This window comes from Mixophyes fleayi, chromosome 4 (genome assembly GCF_038048845.1).
Source record: "Mixophyes fleayi isolate aMixFle1 chromosome 4, aMixFle1.hap1, whole genome shotgun sequence".
NCBI lineage: Eukaryota > Metazoa > Chordata > Amphibia > Anura > Limnodynastidae > Mixophyes > Mixophyes fleayi.
The window spans coordinates 177765983-177785112 of record NC_134405.1 but is presented as its reverse complement, the minus strand read 5'-3'; the positions used below and the strand labels follow the sequence as shown (position 1 = coordinate 177785112).

General features: G+C 41.4%; 1 protein-coding gene across 3 annotated transcripts in view; it reads left to right on the top strand.

Annotated features, from left to right (window-relative positions):
* Positions 1-19130, top strand: part of MLC1 (modulator of VRAC current 1) — a 70423-nt gene that overhangs the window by 11379 nt on the left and 39914 nt on the right. Inside the window, exon 2 of one of the 3 annotated variants that reach the window (XM_075208892.1) lies at positions 5327-5453. The exons of 1 other annotated variant lie outside the window; for it this stretch is intronic. The gene's annotated coding sequence lies outside the window, so the exon portion shown is untranslated. Of the gene's footprint in view, positions 1-4560; positions 5454-19130 lie in introns of those variants that run through there. One more of the 3 variants, XM_075208893.1, reaches the window with a different exon arrangement.

Here is a 19130-nt window from a genome sequence, read left to right as displayed (position 1 = left end):
AATCTCTGTTTCACTTCATTAGCTCGTTTTATAAATGTTGCTTCATCCGAGCAGTTCCTCTTCACTCTTAATAGTTCCCCATTTGGAACCCCTTTAATGACCGGGGGGAAGTGTGAGCTTGTAAAGTGAAGAAGACTGTTCGTGGCCGTTTTTTTACGATATATATCAGTATTTAGTCTTCCGTCTGAGGTTTTTGTGATCGTCAGGTCCAAAAAATTAATCGTGGTTTCGTTGATTTCAGAGGTTAATTTAAGGTTTATATCATTAGTGTTTAATACTGTTACAAATTCATGGAATAATGAGTCCTGATCATCCCATAGTACTAACACGTCATCTATATACCGTAACCACAAACTTATGTGGTTCGTATATTTTTCATGTTGAGAATTGAATACATATTCCCTCTCCCACCATCCTAGGAAGAGGTTGGCGTATGTGGGGGCACATGCCGTCCCCATTGCTGTCCCGCGTATCTGTAGGAAGAATTTATCTTCAAAAATAAAATAATTTTTGGTCAAAATGAATTGTAATAGTTGTATGAAGAAATCATTGATGCTACTCTGTTTTTCCATATTAAGAAAGTATCGTACAGCATTGATACCTTGATGATGAGGTATATTACTATATAGAGATTCCACATCCAGGGATGCCAACTTCGTAGAGTTGTTAACTGACACATTGTTTAATTTGACTAGAACGTCCAATGTATCTTTTACGTATGAGTTTAAACTTATTACATGTTTGCGTAGCTGAAGATCTAAGTAACTGCTCGCCTTCTCAGTAAGACATCCTACCCCCGACACTATGGGTCTTCCCGGGGGGTTGGACTCATTTTTATGCACTTTGGGGATCAAATATATTGTGGCTATTTTGGGGTTGTGTACCTCAAGATATTCATAGTCACCTTTCGTTATTGTTCCCCCATTGTATGCTTCCAAAATGAGTTTTTTATATATTGCTAAGTAATTGGCTGTAGGGTTAAAGATAATGCGTTTATAACAGTTTACGTCATTCAGTTGTTTGTGCATTTCTATCAGATATAATTCCCTAGGCCATAACACAATATTACCCCCTTTGTCTGAGGGTTTGATGATGGTGTCCTCCCAAGTTTGTATCTCTTTTAATGCTTTCCTCTCTGTTGTAGACATATTATTTCCTCTTACTTTTGTTTGAAAAGATTTGTGATATAATTTGTCCAGATCTTTGGAAACTAAGTCCCTATAGACTTTAATTTGGGGACATATAGTTGTATCCGGCCAAAATGTTGATTTCTTTTTAAATTTAGGGCGTGTATCCTCTGTACTTAGGGGTTGATCGTCTGTATCTAAATCTTCCAGTATTTGCAGTGCATTCTGTTCTGCTACAGTACCAAATAAACTTGTCGTTGTTGTATCAGGTTCATGGGATTCATAAGAAGAAGCGATGTTGGATTTATTTGAATAAAACTTTTTGAGTAGTAGTTTTCTCGAAAAGAGCATTAGGTCCTTCTCCCAAGTGAATCTGTAAAATTTATGGGAAGGGGAGAACGAAAGACCTTTACTTAGAAGTTGAATATGAGTTGTACTTAATTCTCGGTCTGTCAGATTAATAATTCTTAATTGATCTTCTAGAGTTTGGTTTTTTGGTAATTCCTCCGTTGTCAACTAGGCCAAAAGGCTTTTTCCGATGTGGAATTTGTAAAGCATGTCAATATGCAATTCCAACAAAGGAATATGTAGACAAATTCCAACAAAAATGGGTTATAGATCAGTTTCTTAACTGCAATACTCCTAATACAATATATTGTTTAACTTGCCCCTGCCAACTCAACTATATAGGAATGACCAGCAGACCGCTTAAGAAAAGAATCCTGGAACACGCTGGGAATATACGCAATGCCAATAGGGATAGAACAAATATGAAACCACTGACTACAGTGGCAAAGCATTTCCTGATCCATCATGATAATGATCCCAAACATCTTAAAGCATACGCGATGGAACAAAATCACGTTAGGTCTAAGGGGAGGGGATATTAAAACTGAGCTTCTGAAACATGAGACCAAAAAAATTTTTTTAATGGGAAGTCTCACCCCTAAAGGCCTTAATGACAACAGTAATTTTATGGTGTTCTCTTGAATTTTTAGGAGCAATTTGATCTTAATCAGATCAGTTTAGACCTGTGTATATCATCGACCACATGACAATATAGAATTCCATGTTTAACACATATACAACATTAAATATTAATGTACCAAACTCCTAATGAAATCCTAGCTGACTGGGAATTAGACTGACAATTAGTGTCATTAATACCCTATAATAAAATACACAACACAATGGTTATTATAGATTCTAAGTACAATCACTAATAAGTAAGCGTTGTAAGCTTACCCTAACTAATTAATATCACATCACGTTTTAGTTATTTACAAAATTACAGTCATTCACATCTCTAATCACTATTGTCACATCATCACAAGAAAATAATTAGGATTAAGTTACCTGAATAAACAGACGATTTCCATTCGTAAATTATAATCTAAATACACGATTTACAGTACTATGATGATTCACGGACCCACTGGACACTATATAATGATATTAAGAGTCAGCACCCAGTCCTAGGTTAATATATATATAAATAACTTTTGATGACCAATATTAGTGCGTTCTAATATAAATGAAGATCATTAATAATAGGGGTTTGGGCTCATATTAAGGAACAGTGATGTATATATTGAATACATAACTAGATACTGCTATAATGTAGTAAGCAATTTACCCCAACTATTTTGAGGGAGTCATGATTCATAGCAAATATTTTACATATCTGATGCATAATATTGGTCAGAATTTCTATATTTATAATACCACTAGATCATCTCAATAATTATTGGGTGAATGCAAAACTATTAATTACATTCTTATTGAAATGGCATGAAAATGGCACACTAATGAGTGACAAATATTCCTTCAGTCATTAATAAGTAGTTACTTTTCATATAAGGTTGCCGCGGTGGAAGGTATATATATCCTTATTAAGAAAATATTTCAAAACATGTGAAATCAGTAGGAGGGAGCTATGATCTATATCACCTATTACATACACTCGATGTTTCAACAGCGCTCAGAAAGTCTATATCCTTAACATAATAATATCAGGTCATCTAAATTAATAGTTAAACGTAGAATTAATAATTATATTTTCAATGAAACAATATGAAGGTGGCGCATTAACGAGTGATCAAGTCCATCTATTTAATGTTGTGCAGTCATTTTCTATATACTGTTGGCGAAGTGGAAGATATATACTTACCATGAGAATATGTCAGAACACCATTAGAATTTTGTTACCATCGATATAGCAGGGGACCAATTACACTGCTTGATTTATGACAGGCCCCCCCTTGTGAAACGACAATATCAACAAACCACACCATTGAACACATGACGGAGTTATGTGATGTCCTATAACCTATCAACGCTTGCAAATATCGGGGAATGCACAGTATCCAGTCTAACGTGACACACGAGCGTCATAGAGTGGGCGGGCTTATCCCTTTATAAAGCCAATTAGAACCGTCAGTCTGGTTGCCTCGTTAAAGCTCATAAGCGAAACGCGCGTCGGCGTTCACGCTGAGCCTGTGTGCTATGTCCTCACTATTTAATAATTAAGAGCAGCGGTGTTTTATATTATTATATTCTGTTACATCCATGAAATGAGACTTAGGGTTTAGCAGTCCAAGATTCATTGACACTAGTTAGCGATGTATTTAGCCAGATAATCCAGCGCTATAATACAGCAGACAGAAGGTATCAGGGTGAATTACAATAATCCACACAGTTAGTCCAGAACTAAGGGGCTCTATGAACTGGTGAGCATATTAACCAGTGGACCTCCTGAGACTAGGCTTATAGTATATCAGATTTTACCCCCATAATCAGTGAGTAGTGATACCCTGACAGGGAACACTTTCCTTATTCATGAATCTTTAGATTTACCATTACCTCACTCCTTATAATAGTGATAACGATCAGAGAGTGGTAATAATGATATATGTGGACTAGCTAAGTCTATTCAGTAGGCGGACTCAAGCCTGCCTCCTGGTGGATTCAAAATAATAAGGTTTACCACAGCCCCTCATATAATTAACCCTAGTTACCACATATCATGAATACACTTTACTAAGTAATAAGAGGGAATATACATAGCAACAGGCCAACGTGGTAGTTTTCTACCTTTTTTAACTGATGTAATATTCAGGTCAATTAGTATCAAATTCCGTATTTTAATATTTCGCTTATTTATTTTAAATTTACTAATAAAGGTTGTTCATTTTAATGTATACAAATGATAAAAATTCTATTGACTGATTAAAAGAGTGCTCCTTTCAGTACTATTCCTTCTTTTCTCTTCCATGTATTAATGTTCCTAAACAGTACTGGAGCACCTCCCCGAGCTATATTGGGTAACAATTATACCAATTGATACATAAGGGGTTTATAGCCTGGTGCTGAGTACACCCCAAACTACTTCTAAAACAGGACTGCTCAGTAATTATTTTGGAGGGGTGCCTTGAAAAAATTTTGGAGACTCTAAGGGTGCCGCGAACTGCAAAAGTTTGGGAACCACTGCCCTAGTTTATACCTACGCAATTATCGTGCAGTTCACACAATTCACGATCATTTGGTCAGATATTGCAAAGGTGTGTACGGTCCCACAATCAGATTTTAGCGTACCAAATGTCCTCTTTTGATTTGGTTTTATAAACTTTCTAAAACCTTGATCAACGATGGAATGATGTCTTTTACGCAGATGGTAATGAGAGATGATCACAGATCTGAAGTTAAATTGTGTCGGTGTGTGCACATGAATCGGAATGCTCATCAGGACTTTAAATTGTTGGCGAAATCGTTAGAGACATTGCATCTGAAGTAAGATTGCATAGATGTGTACCCAGCTTAATAATTGTAGCCGCTGAAGGGGAAAGCGGATATTGTAAGGCAGCATCATTGTCAGCCACCAATATTAAAGCAGCCATTGCCAAGTGGTATTTCTGTGCAACTATCTGTGGTGTTGTGTGGTATGGTATAGTTTTAATGATTAGAGATGGTGGGAGCTGGAGGTATCAAACAGAAACTAGTTATTGTAGAAATATAACAGTTATCTGGTCTTAACCACATCTGTCCTTCACCATTTATCTTAAGTAAGCCACCCTCCTCTTTTGATTCTAGATAAGGTTGTTGCTTTTGGTGCACTGGCACTCTTGTGGTTATCTGCCAGCTTGGGGTAATTGTGTGTAACCTGTTTTTTTTTTTTTCTTTTCTGTCATGCTCGCTGCTAGAGACAGTTGTTCTCTATGCTCTACGGCAGCTGCTGTGATCAGGGAGGCAGTGGAGATCACCAAAGGAGAAACCGCGATGACAACAGCAATGACAGTGGAAGTTTCTGGGTATAGCAGCTGAAATGAGGTAGTATTCAGTTGACCTTGTAAATAACGCTGTCCTTGGTGTGATGACAGCATTACCAGTTAATGTCCCACTTCGTTTTAAATATGTAAACTGTTTATTTTTGTGAGAAAATAATTAGTGCACAGAGCTGAACATCAGTTATGACTAAATTGGTGTTTATTAATCGTGAGGTATATAACCCCTGCAAGAGTAAAAACACAAGTTGTCAAAGTACTTTAACTCATAAACTTTTAGTTTGAATAAAGTTGTTTACGTGATCCGTGTTTTTGCAGTATTAGCGATTGTTGTCCATGCAAGTTAAAAAAATAAAATCTAACCAAGACTTTTATTTTTGTCAAATACTACCAAATTACATTATTTAAACAAAGCCCAAATATAAACAGTCATTGACATCAAACAAATCAACTGTAATTTATACATGTAAACAATTGTATATAGTGTTTATAGTTTTTGTCCTGGTTTATTCCAAATACTGTAATTGTAATTCCCTAAACTCTTAGGGCTAGATTTACTAAGCTGCGGGTTTGAAAAAGTGGGGATGTTGCCTATAGCAACCAATCAGATTCTAGCTATAATTTTGTAGAAGGTACTAAATAAATGAAAGCTAGAATCTGATTAATTGCTATAGGCAACATCCCCACTCTTTCAAACCCGCAGCTTAGTAAATTTAGCCCTTAATCTCCTGTAGAAATGATCTTGCGCACAGAAAGACACCTTTTTTATGTAATCTCACACTACTGTATATTAGGTGATGTTTCCAACCTCTGCCACCCACATCTTGCTCTTATACCGTCCCATTCTCAGCCAGCCATAGCAAATTACACACATACACTCACACTCGTATCTTGGCACTGGAAGAAATGACTTGGATGGTCATTGCCACGCAGCTACTTTCCAGTTCTCCAGATTGCCAGCCTCCATTGATATATTATATATGCGCAGCAGTGAGCTTTGTTATCTAGCCCCAAGAGCCAGAACTCTCTGCTTCTTCATTATTGGCTTCATGCTTTTATACTGTGCAGGAATTTCGAAGCTGCTGTACTGTGCACCTACTGTAAAATGAAAGTGTTGCAGTACTTGGGATGCCAGCAAAACGTGTAATAGTGGCAACTATTATACTATCGATGAGAGGACCTGGAGTAGTAACATAGTTGATGAGGTTGAAAAAAGACACTAGTCCATCAAGTTCAACCTATTTTGGATCTCCTGCGATCCTGCACTTATATTTGAAATTAATCCAGAGTAAGCAACCGCCAATCTGTTTCAATTTTGAAAATCCCCCAGACTCAATATTGCAGTCCTATTTTTACCCTATATCCACTACTATCCTTCATTTTAATTAACGGTCGTATCCCTGGATACACCTTTCCGCTAAAAATTTGTCTAACCCTTTCTTAAACATATATTGAATCTGCCATCACAACCTTCTCTGGCAATGAATTACATATCTTGACTGCCCTTACTGTAAAGAACCCCTTCCTTTGCTGGTTGTGAAATTTCCTCTCCTCTAACCTTAGGGGATGACCACGTGTCCTGTGTATGGTCCTTGGGGTAAAAAGTTCCCATGAAAGCTCTCTGTATTGACCCCTAATGTATTTGTACATAGTAATCATATCTCCCCTTAGACGCCTCTTTTCTAAAGTAAACATGCCTAAACTGGCTAACCTTTCCTCATAACTTAATGACTCCATACCCTTTATCAATTTTGTCGCCCTTCTCTGAACCCTTTCTAGTTCCAAATGATCTTTTTTATAGAGAACTGTACTGCATATTCAAGATGAGGTCTTACCAACGATTTATACAGTGGCAAAATTACACTGTCTTCCCTTGCATCTATGCCCCTTTTTATGCATGCCAATACTTTGTTTGCCCTTGCAGCTGCTGCTTGACATTGAGCACTATTGCTAAGTCTACTGTCTACGAGCACTCCCAAATCCTTTTCCATTATAGATTCTCCTAAGTTAATTCCATTTAATTTATAGATTGCGTTCTTGTTTTTGATCCCTGAATGCATAACCCTACATTTATCTGTGTTAAACCTCATATTCCATTTTGCCGCCCAATCCTCCAGTTTATTTAAGTCCCTCTGTAGAGAAGCTACATCTTGCTCTGATTTTATTACCTTACAGAGTTTAGTGTCATCTGCAAAAATAGAAACTTTACTCTCTAAACCATCACCAAGGTCATTAATAAATATATTAAAAAGGAGTGGCCCCAGCACGGAACCTTGAGGTACTCCACTTAAGACTTTTGACCAATTAGAAAATGTTCCATTTATCACAACTCTGTTCCCTATTTTCTAACCAGTTTTCGATCCAAGTACAAATTTTGATTCCTAGACCCAGTTGCCTTATTTTGTAAACCAACCTCTTGTGTGTCACTGTATCAAAGGCCTTTGCAAAATCTAAGTAGACCACATCTACTGTCCTGCCCTGGTCTAAGTTCCCACTAACTTCCTCGTAGAAACTAATTAGATTAGTTTGACATGATCTATCCCTCACAAATCCATGTTGATTCCCACTAATAATTTTATTGCGTACCAAGTAATCCTGAATACTATCCCTTAAAATACCTTCCAGTAGTTTCCCCATTATTGATGTCAGGCTTACAGGTCTATAGTTCTCTGGTTGTGATCTCGTCCCCTTTTTAAACAACGGCACCACATCTGGTATTCGCCAATCCCTTGGTACTGGGCCTGATGAGATTGAATCTCTGAAAATTAAGAATAGCGGTCTAGCTATTTCCGAGTTTAACTCCATAAGGACCCTTGGGTGTATGCCATCTGGACCTGGAGCTTTATTTATCTTAATATTCTTCAGTTGCCTTTGGACTTTATCCTCTGACAACCAAGTATTAATTAATGGCATGGTTTCATTTCCATTTTTATGTATTACTCCTGCCATTTGTTCCTCTCTGGTAAATACTGAAGAAAAGAACGTGTTTAATATCTCTGCTTTTTCCTTATTATCATTTATCGATTCACCCATCTCACTTCTTAGGGGTCCTATATTATCTTTTTTAATTCTTTTGCCATTTATATACTTAAAAAACTTTTTGGGGTTTGTCTTTTTCTTTTGCAACGTGCCTTTCATTTTCTAATTTAGCCAATCTAATTTCCTTTTTGCATGTTTTATTACATTCCTTGTACCTACGGAAGGACTCCTCTGACCCTTCAGACTTAAACAATTTAAATGCACACTTCTTCCTTTGCATTTCTTTCCTTATCTTTTTATTTAGCCACATTGGTTTAGACTTAATTCTTTTACATTTATTTCCCATAGGAATGAGCTTATACGTGTGTGTTTCCAACAACATTTTAAAGACAGCCTACTTTTCTTCCGTATTTTTTTCCTTCAAAGGCTTTGTCCCAGTCTATGCTCTTTATAGACTCCTTTAGCATATTACAATTTGCCTTTCTAAAGTTTAAAGTTCTAGTTGATCCCTTATACCGTTGTTTCTGGAAACTAATTTCAAAAGAGACCATATTACGATCACTGTTTCCCAAGTGCTCCTTTACTTGAATATTTGGTATTACGTCTACATTGTTTGTTATTACTAGGTCCAGTATAGTCCGGTTCCTAGTTGTTTCCGCTAATAATTGGGACATGTAATGGTCTTTTAGCGTGCTCAGAAACCTATTTCCCCTAGCTGTACCGCAGGTCTCGGAACTCCAATCAATGTCCGGATCATTAAAATCCCCCATAATTAAAATTTGACCTAGTTGTGTAGCCTTTTCAATTTGCTGTAGAAGTTGGGCTTCCTCAATCGTACTAATATCTGGCGGTTTATAGCATATCCCTATCAGCAACTTCTCTGATGTCGAATTGATTCATTTATAATTATTCATTCATAATTGAATTATTCATAAGGAATGCAGTCCCACCCTGATCCTTGTAATAACATTTCACCCACCCATCCCTGCCACCGTCTCACATACACTACGTGCCCGTTGCGTTCTTATAGGCATCTAACTCTACCATCACTCGACAGAAATCTAAAGAGGATGACCATAACCTAAAGCAAAAGATAAAATAAAACATTCAGATTGCAGAAAAGTTATATGGTTTTAGGAAATAAAAAGGCCTGTATCAACTGAACAAATGATATTTCTCCATCACACTGCTACCATGGGGTTGTATGAGGGCGCATGGAGTTGGCACTTTAATAGCGAACAACTAAATTTGCTGCTGCTGACTCTTCTCTTCTGCAACCCCATAGAATTCAGGTTTGTTTAAGCGCCCAAGGAGCTGTGCTGTGTAGATACTGCTCTGCAGTATTTGTTGCTAGCTTAGTGTTTTATTGTTTTATTAGAGCTGTTATCTAGGATAGGAGAGGAAGTGTTTAATTATTTACACCAGTGGTCTAATTGGAAATTTAGAAGTGGCGTTATGGAAAATCTAATGGGAATGTAAGTGAATGGAATTTTATAGTATTACATTGAAGGCAGTAGGAGAAATGGCGGTATGGCATAACTCTGTATACACCCCCACATCGACCACTGATTTACACTATTCCTGTTAGTTTGAATGGAACACAGCTCAGTTTTTTTCTTAAAAAAAGAGGAAACTTATGTGAAGTAGTTCAGCAGTGACAGCCGCCTAAGCGACTGCCACTGCAGTCTCCCGGTGGGTCCGGCGCTGCCTTTGGCATCGGTCATTGGAGCAACCATGTTGGAAGAGTCCCTGAGGCAGAGGGGGACTTGTATATTTTTTGGCCACAAGAGAAGCAGCAACGTAGGCATGAGCATGTAATAAGAGAAGCTGCATGTTGGATTGTGAGCGTCAGATGGCGGGCATCTCAGTCGGCAGAGTAAGAGGGATCTTCCCCAGAGATGCAGAACCATCCAGGGAGGGGAGTGTGTGAGACCCCTACCTTACCTGTTTGTATGCCCAGAGGCGGGAGAATCTTGCGCCAGAATCTGCTCCTCAAATGGACTCGCTGCCACCGGAGTGCACTGCATGCTGCTGGCTCCCTTTCCCTGACTCTCCTGACAGGAAGAAGGCTGAGTACTCTTTGGGGACGCTTGTTTTATTCTGGACAGCAAATCATATTTAGACTAGGGCATATGGGTCTCTGTACACTTGGTCTGCACCTAGGGTTCTGTCTTGCACTTATTTCATATATGCTTTCTTAACACAGGCACTTCCTTCACTGTTTGGGCCATAGGCCAGGGTCAGAACAAGTAACTGTTTTACTGTGTTTATCTGTGGTGCTTGCAGATTCTGCATTTTCTTTTTTGTAAAAAAAAAAAAAGATATTTATATGTATGTGTGCATAGAATACATATACATTTTAGACAGTTACCCAAGTACTATTTTGAGACTATTAGCCAGGGTCAGATCAAGTTATTGAACTACTGTGTTTATGGTGCGTTTAGTTAACTAGTTCAGTGCCAATTCTCACTGTATTGTTTCTTTTTAAAATAAAACAACAAAAAAAAAAAAAAAATGAGGAGAACTAAGAATGTCTGAGAAGCGCAAGATTTCTTGTGTTAAAATGCTCTGCCAAATTTCCTGTCGGGCAGCACGACCAGGGGGCCTTTTGTGCACAGTGTAAAGCTTGGGACCAGGGAGGGCAGTTCTGGGGGCTACCCTTTGACTGACGCGGAGGAGGCTGCCTGGGTGTCTTTGACAGTCAGTTTCTATGCTGGCACAGTTTATCAACCGCCAAGCAGAAGTTTCTACCGCGTCTAATACAGTCTCCAGCGAGGCGATTAATCCCGTAGATTCTGAGGATTCAAGGAATGAGGTTCTACTGGCCCTCTCGTCTCCTTCCCAGGTTACTCAGGCTGAGCAGGGCCTTTTTAAGCGTAGTAAGCCCAGAACGGTTTGTTTTCCATGATCGGGATTTCGGATTCTGCCTGATAGCAGCCGGACAAGAAGTTTTCGGTTTCTCGCAGGTATACGATGCTTTATCCTCTGCAGGAGGTAGCTCGTTGGGAGCGTCTACCCAGAGTGGATACTCCCGTTGCCAGGTTAGCCTGGCATACTACTTTGCAGGTACCAAGCTCGATGTCCTTCAGGACCCTCTGGACCGCAAGATAGAGGGGTTTCTTAAAAACATCTTCCTTTTTGGCCGGTACGTCTTCTAGACCCTTGTTCTCATCCACGTAGGTGTCCAGAGTTATGGAGTCTTGGGCCGACCAATTGGCAGCGGGGCTGCAGGATTCCGAGCTCCTTTTATTGGCTCTTCACTTTAAGGTGGCTTCAAGGTTACCTTTATGAGGTTGCTCAGAATACAACTTACATTTCCTTTTCTGTATCCGAGTCAGCAGTGGCGGTTAGGAGAACAGTTTGGTTTCGTTCCTGGGATGCCGACGGGGAATCCAAGAAATCTTGAGGCCTTATCTTTTTCCAGCTCTGCCTTTTTTGGCCCCAATTAGATAACATGATCAGTCAGTTGACTGGAGATAAGAGTACATAATTGCCGGTGAACTCTTCTAAGCCTAGAATTCCTAAGTTGAGTTCCTTTCAGCAGTCCTTTCGTGGAAGCACGGGTCCGAGGGGTCAGTCTTCCGGTAAAGGTAGAACATTTGCAGCTAGAGGTTCATTCTCCAAGCAGCATCCCAGCGCCAAGGTCTCAAAGAAGTCTCCCACATGATGAGATTCACCCTCTCCCCACGGCTGCGGGGGTCGCCTACAGTTGTTCAAGGATCAGTGGGCGGCGTCCACAAGGGATATTGGGAATAATATCCAGGGGCTATAATATAGACATAATGGGACCCAATCTTTGGAGATTCTTCCAGGCTCCATTGCCTCGCGATTTGATCAAGAGACTTGCAATGCTCCAGTCGGTTGCTGGGGTCATTTGCCGGGTCCCGGATGCTCAAAAACGCAAGGGTTTTTATTCCAATCTGTTCTTGGTGCCCAAGCAGGACTGATCGTTTTGATCTACCTTAAACCTCAAGAGCCTCAATTTACATCTTCAGGTGGACAGGTTTCGGATGGAATCAGTCCACTCTGTGATCCAGGGGTTGGAATCCTAGGAGTTCCTCGCGTCCATAGATATCCAGGATGCTTACCTTCATGTTCCTATTTAGGAGGGACATCTATACTTTCTTCGATTTACTGTAGACAGCTCCCACTTTCAGTTTTCCTTTGGTCTTTCTACTGCTCCCAGAGTTTTCACAAAGATTATGGCAGTAATGGCGGCAGGTCTACGTGCCCAAGGGGTGAACATAGTTCCATACCTGGATGATTTACTCATCAAGACCTCTTCAGGCTCTCTCCTGTTCCAGCATCTGTCTCTGACTTTTCGTTTTCTGGAGCAGCATGGGCGGATAATCCTAGTTGGAACCCTCCCAGAGGACTTCTGTTGGACAACTCTCCAGCGAGTTTACTTATCAGAGCAGAAGATTCGCTTGGTTCAAAACTCGGTCCGGCTACTCGTACATCTGTGGCTTTCTATGTGTTTGGGGATGCGGGTCCTGGAATTAATGGTGTATACAATAGAGACCCTTCCTTGCGGTCTGTTCCATTCATATGTCTTCCAGTGGGAACTTCTGAGACAGTGGTCTGAATTTCCTCTTCATTGGGAGACCCAGTGGATTTGACTCTCCGAATAAGGCCCGTCTGGCGCTGGCATGGTAGCTTCCACAGGAGTATCTGATGATGGACAGGTCCTTTGCTCTGTGGACTTGGGTCATAGTAACTATGGATGCCAGTCTGCGAGGATGGGGGCGGTGGTTCTCCATCTTCGTGGTCTATGGACCGTCAAGAAGGCTTTGCTACCGATCAACATTTTTGAATTACGTACAATGTTAGCTCTTTAGGGAGCACAAGCTTTCCTTCAGGGAATGCCGGTTTGGCTCCAATCGGACAATGCCATGGCGGTGGCGTATGTAAACCATCAGTGAGGAGCCATGCAGGTGGCGGAACAGATTCTGGCTTTGGCAGAAGCCTGTGTTCCAGCAATTATCCTCAATTTTCATTCCCGAAGTAGACAACTGGAAAGCGGATTACCTCAGCAGGCACGCAATCCTTCCGGGAGAGTGGTCCCTGCACTCTCAGGTTTTCCAACAACTGGTGAATAGATCTGATGGCATTCAGAAACAACCATCAAGTGCCAAGATTTTGCGCAAAAGCCAGAGATCCTCTGGCTGTGGATGTGATGTCCATGTGGTGGGAGTTCAGTTGGGGTACCTCTTTTCTCAAATTCCAATAATTTTGCGGGTTCTACAGCGAGTAAAGCTGGGGAGGTCTTCTGGTCATTCTGGTGGCACCAAATTGGTCCAGACGAGTTTGGTTCGCCAACATCTTGTTCATCGTCAAAAGACCGGGTTGGGCTCTTCCCCCCCCTCAGACACAATCTTTTCAGTCAGGAACTCTTCCAGCACCCAAACTAACCTCGGCGTGGCTGTTGAGGCTGGCCTCTGGAGATCTAGGAATTTCTTTTCTAAGGTAGTGGAAACTCTCATGATGGCTCGGAAGCCGATGCCGGCCAAAATCTATCACAGGGTGTGGAAGATATATATACAGTGTTGCGAGAGAAGGTATCCTAACCCTGCATCTTTCAGTCTAGCCTGGTTTCTGGCTTTTCTTCAGGATGGGTTGGAGATGGGCCTTGGGCTGAGTTCGCTGAAGATCAGGTCTCCGCGCTTTCTATCTTTTTAGGCGCCGTTTGTACTTTTGTTCAGGGAGTACTGCGTGTTCAGCCTCCTCACATTCTTCCTCTAGCTCAGTTGGACCTGAATTTAGTCCTTGATGTCCTTCAGCGGCCTCCATTCGAACCACTGGAATCGGTAGTTGGCTCTTATAGGAGAGGCCTGGCCAGCTACCAAGAATACCATTTCTCGTTTGATCCATTCCATGATTAAGCATGCCTATGTGTGTAGGAATCGAACTGTGCCTCACGTTTTCATGGCGTGCACTACCTGGGCAGTGGAGGCCTCCTGGGCTGCTCACCACAGGGCTTCTCTAGATCAACTGTGTAGGGCTGCGACCTGATCCTCTGTCCATACCTTTACTCGGTTTTACCAGTTCAACATTTTTGCGTCTTCAGACGCCAGTTTTGGCCGCAGTGTTTTGCGTGCTGGTAGACCAGAGCATTCCCTCCCTTAGGGGCTACTTTAGAGGGTACCCATGGTAGCAGTGTCCCCCAGAGTGGATGGAGGAGAAAAGATTTTAATCTTTCTCAGATTCCACCTGGGGGGACGCTGCGTTCTCACCCTTTTTTCTTTTCTACGGGTTAGTTTGTATTATGTACCCTTTTCTTGGGACTTTAGAATTACTGAGGTCTATGGGGTTGCAGAGGGGAGGAGTCGGCAGCAACAAGTTTAGTTAACTATTCAAGTGCCAACATACATGGTAGCAGTGTCCCCCAGATGGAATCGGAGAAAGATTTTTAACGCAAGTACGAAAATCTTAAATTAAATGTCAATTTGAGTCACCAAGTTGCTATATGTATTAAGTAGCGATTTTTAGTCTAAAATAGCAAAACGCTGTTAATCTGTCGTGATTTATGGTGATTTAAACCCGCCCGTGTTTAACTGAAAATCGCCACTTTCAAACCAAAAAGCCTATCTGATTGGTTGCAAGTCTTACAAGCAAAACTCACATGATTTGACCTCCCTAACATTCTAAAAAGCAAGGTTCTTATTTGAGCAGGTGACAGTGTAGCAGAGAGTTTAGTTTGTGTTAAGGAGTGCAGAAAGTGTAGTTAGTGTGTGTGTGGGGGGGGGGGGGTGGGCAGGGCAGTCTTATTTTGTTTAGTTGCCTTTGTTTGTCTTATTGTCTGTGTATTTATTCCTTTGGTGAGTTTTTGTTTTTGGTCTTTACTGTATTTTTTTTTGTTTGTCTTACCCCCTGTGTGTTTTGTCTGTCAGGATGGTGAGAGGCAGGAGGAGGAGGCAAGCCCTTCTGTGGGCAAAACTAAGTCCGGACACAATGTGCACTTTAGTTTTGCTGAGGATTGTGCCCTCATACACAATCTAGTCCCAGTGTATGAGCGCATTTTGGGGAGCCTTGCTGCAAAGACCACCTTTTGAAAGAAAAAAGCAGCTGTAGTCACAAGTTTGTGACGCTGTGAATGCAGTGTGCTCCATTAAGAGAACAATAGAAAATGGCAGATAAAGAATCTATAACATCAAAAAGAGAACGTAGGAGAAGATGGCAGAGGAGAGGCGAGCAGCAGCAGGAACTGGTGGTGTGCACGCTCTCGTGATGACATGCACGTTGTACGAGTGTACGAGGAGGAGTTTAAACAGCGCATCCCTATTGAGCTCCTCAAGTGCATAAACGTTCGGGACGCCAACAGACCTGTGTCTCAACCTAAGGCTGGTGAGTACTGTATAATGGTGCAAATGTTTGTCTTTAATGTTCAAACTGGTATTCCTGCAGCATGTAAATATTTGATTGTTCTGCACGGTGCAAACAGCAGTTGTAACCTAGGAGGAGGATGACTCCTTAGAAGGTTAGTCCACCTATGTTGTAGTGGGCGGGAGGGAAATGCTATTAATATTTTGCTTGTAGTAAAAAGCAACTGTAACTGCTTTTGTCCTGATAATGGTTATTAATGGGGTTTTTTTTTCCATTTTCTAAGGGATATCACAAGGCGCCAGGGAGGCCAAAGTGGCCACATCAGAATCGAAGAAAGCAGATGTAGAATCTGAGGCTTAATTTTAGAAGCCGTCTGTACATTACCAGAAGTTGCTGAGTCTGTGCGGCCTGCACCAAGTCACCCAATTTCATCACCTACACAATCTTAACCTGCACCAGACCCCAATATTGCTGAATCAATTCAACACTTTATCAGGGTACAGGAGAATTTGGTGCAATTTCAGCAGGACTTCCTGGGAGGGATTCAGCAACAGCTGAATAAAGGATTCCGATGTATACGGCCTATGGAGGATAATTGGCAACAGATGTCCACTTCGTTGGAAAGAATTGATAACAGTCTGTTTAAGTTGAACACTGGACTTAATAATCTGACGGGCTTTGCGTAAATTGCCCAGCCATTTGTTAACTGTGTGTGGGCAATTATCGGCATAGCTATAATCTTCAGTTGGCAGCACCGAAAGCACTACTCTAAGCCCCTCATTGCCAGCTACTCCTGTGTGTTGCAGTGGAAGGACCAGGTTTGTCAGATGCGCATCCACCAGCAGGCCCAAGTCACCTGAGCCTGCAGCAAAGAAAGAAAACCATTAAAAAATGTTTTTGTGATTTGCATTTATGGAAAATTGTCTGTGCTAAAGCATCAAAAAAAGCAAATGACATTCTGCAGCCTTTGCTATTCATGTTGATTTCAATTTAGTTAGGAAATATTTTCTTTATGTACATTGGTGGTGTTTACTTGAGTAATCTATGTACAGTTATATTGCTTTTATCTTCCATTAATACCTAAATGATTATTTCAACAAACATGCACATACCCATAAAATACGGTTATTGGTGTTTAAAAAAAAATACCTGCGCGTATGATATTGGTAAGGATGTTGGTTCTACAAGAAAGTTAAAAACAAGGTTACTGGTCATTACACAACGAATCACACTTAAACTATTCTCACCTAAAAAATAAGTCTGGATGATTCTTTCTATGACCCCTTCCCCTCTGAATTATGAACATCAGCTGCTGTAATGAGCTCACATAGTTCCTTACGGTATATTGCTAGTGTTAGCGGTATACTTTTGTTTAGGGCCAAATTATACAGCACACAACACCATATCGGCCACCTTACCTGGGGCACAGAAGCACACTGCCAGATGTATCAAGGCACATGATTGTGGACTCCTAAAGACCAAAGGTAAGTTCTATGACAGAGGTGTCATAAACCAGGATTGACACCCATATCCACATTCGCCTCCAGTTAAAAATAAATACATGTAGATGATTGCAACACAACTTAAAAACACAGAAAAAACGTGGCCTGCGCAGCCTAAGAGGAGCCTGGTGCTCTGGATGTTTCTATTCCCTGTAGGCCTGTGCAATCACTTCTTTGATCCACTTTGCCAATGTGGGTTTGGATGGGGCCTGTCCTTTGCGAGGACCTTCCGGAAGCACAAATAGTTGCTTTGTCTTCCTCAGATTTTTTGTTCTGATGATGTACGCAGTGGTGGATCCAGGGGCCCGATCGCCCCCCCTAGCAAACATTTGCTGCCGACGGCTGCACAGTATGTGCAGGTCCGTCCAGCCGTGACAGGCAGGGACAGTGTGCTGCCCGGCTGCTCTGATTGTGTTTAAAACACAATCAGGGCAGCACACTGTCCCTGCCTGTCACGGCTGGACGGACCTGCACATAGTGTGCAGCCGTCGGCAGCCTAAACTGTTAGAAAGGGGCGGGGCCTAAATGCCCCCCCCCCCTAAATCGCCCCGGGTACAGTAGTTTTCTAGATCTGCCCCTGGATGTACGTAGATATAGCCTAGGTCTAGAGTGTGGAGACATGTTTTGTCACTTTTAGCGGGATGAGGATAGAGAGATGGCAGAATCAACTCCTGATTGATGTGGAATGAGGATACCACCTTGGGTAAATAATCCGGATTCGTCTTTAGCACCACTCTATCTTCATAGATATTCAGAAAGGGTTCTTCTCACCATAAAGCAAGTATGTCTCCTATTCGACGAGCAGAAGTGATAGCCACCAAAAAGAGTACCTTTAGAGTGAGGCATCTCAGAGATATGTCTTGCAACAGCTCAAAAGGATCGACTGTTAAGGCATCCAAAACAATATTAAGGTCCCAAGGGGCTAAGAATGGTTTCCGTCTTGGGCGTAACCTCTTTAGTGCTTTAAAAAACTGGAAGATTAGACTCTGGGATGCCTATTTGATATCAAGAAGGATGCTAAGGGCAGATATTTGTACCTTTAACGTAGCAGGTGCTAGTCCTTTAACAAAACCATCTTTGAGAAATTCTAACACAACGGGCACACTGGCAGACATGGGATCCTTCGCCATGTCCCCTGCCCAACAAATACATTTTTTCCAGATTCTATAATAAATCATAGAGGAGTTCTTTTTCCTGGCGTGAAATAGAATGTCTATTATTTCATCTGAGACCCCTTTGGATTTCAGTAATTGCCTCTCAGTCTCCATGCCATCAAACTCAGAGAGTTTGGATTTGGATGTAAAACTGGACCCTTATGTACGAGGTCTGGCCTGATCGGTAACGGCCATGGATGTTCCAGCAACATTCTCTGTGCTGCAGCGAACCAGGGACGCCTCGGCCACGCCGGGAGGATCGCTATCCCCTTGACTTTCTCTTTTCTTATTTTCCCTGAGTATCTGAGGGATGAGTGGAAAGGGAGGAAACACGTACCCCAGTTTGAAGTTCCACTGCATTGATAGGGCATCTATCCCTAGGGCTCTGATGTCTCTGTGACGGGAGTAGAAGAAGGGTACCTTGGCATTGCTTCCTGTGGCCATAAGGTCTATTTCTGGTGTTCCAAATCTGCATTGTACCAGTTGAAAGACTTCTTTGGAGTCTAGGGACACCAATGTATGATCCCACTGCGCAAAGAGGTTTGCTTGAAGAACTCTCATATGTCACCTCGCCCATGGGAGTATTCCTATTGTTGAAGAAAACATTCCTAGGAGGCGCAGACATGTTCATGCTGACACAAGAGGTTGGATTTGAATTAGGTGTGCTAAAGACCGGATTTTGCCAGCCCTTTATTGAGAGAGGCAGACTCTGTCTGTACATGTATTTATTTGCACTCCTAGAAATACAAGCTGTTGTGATGGTAT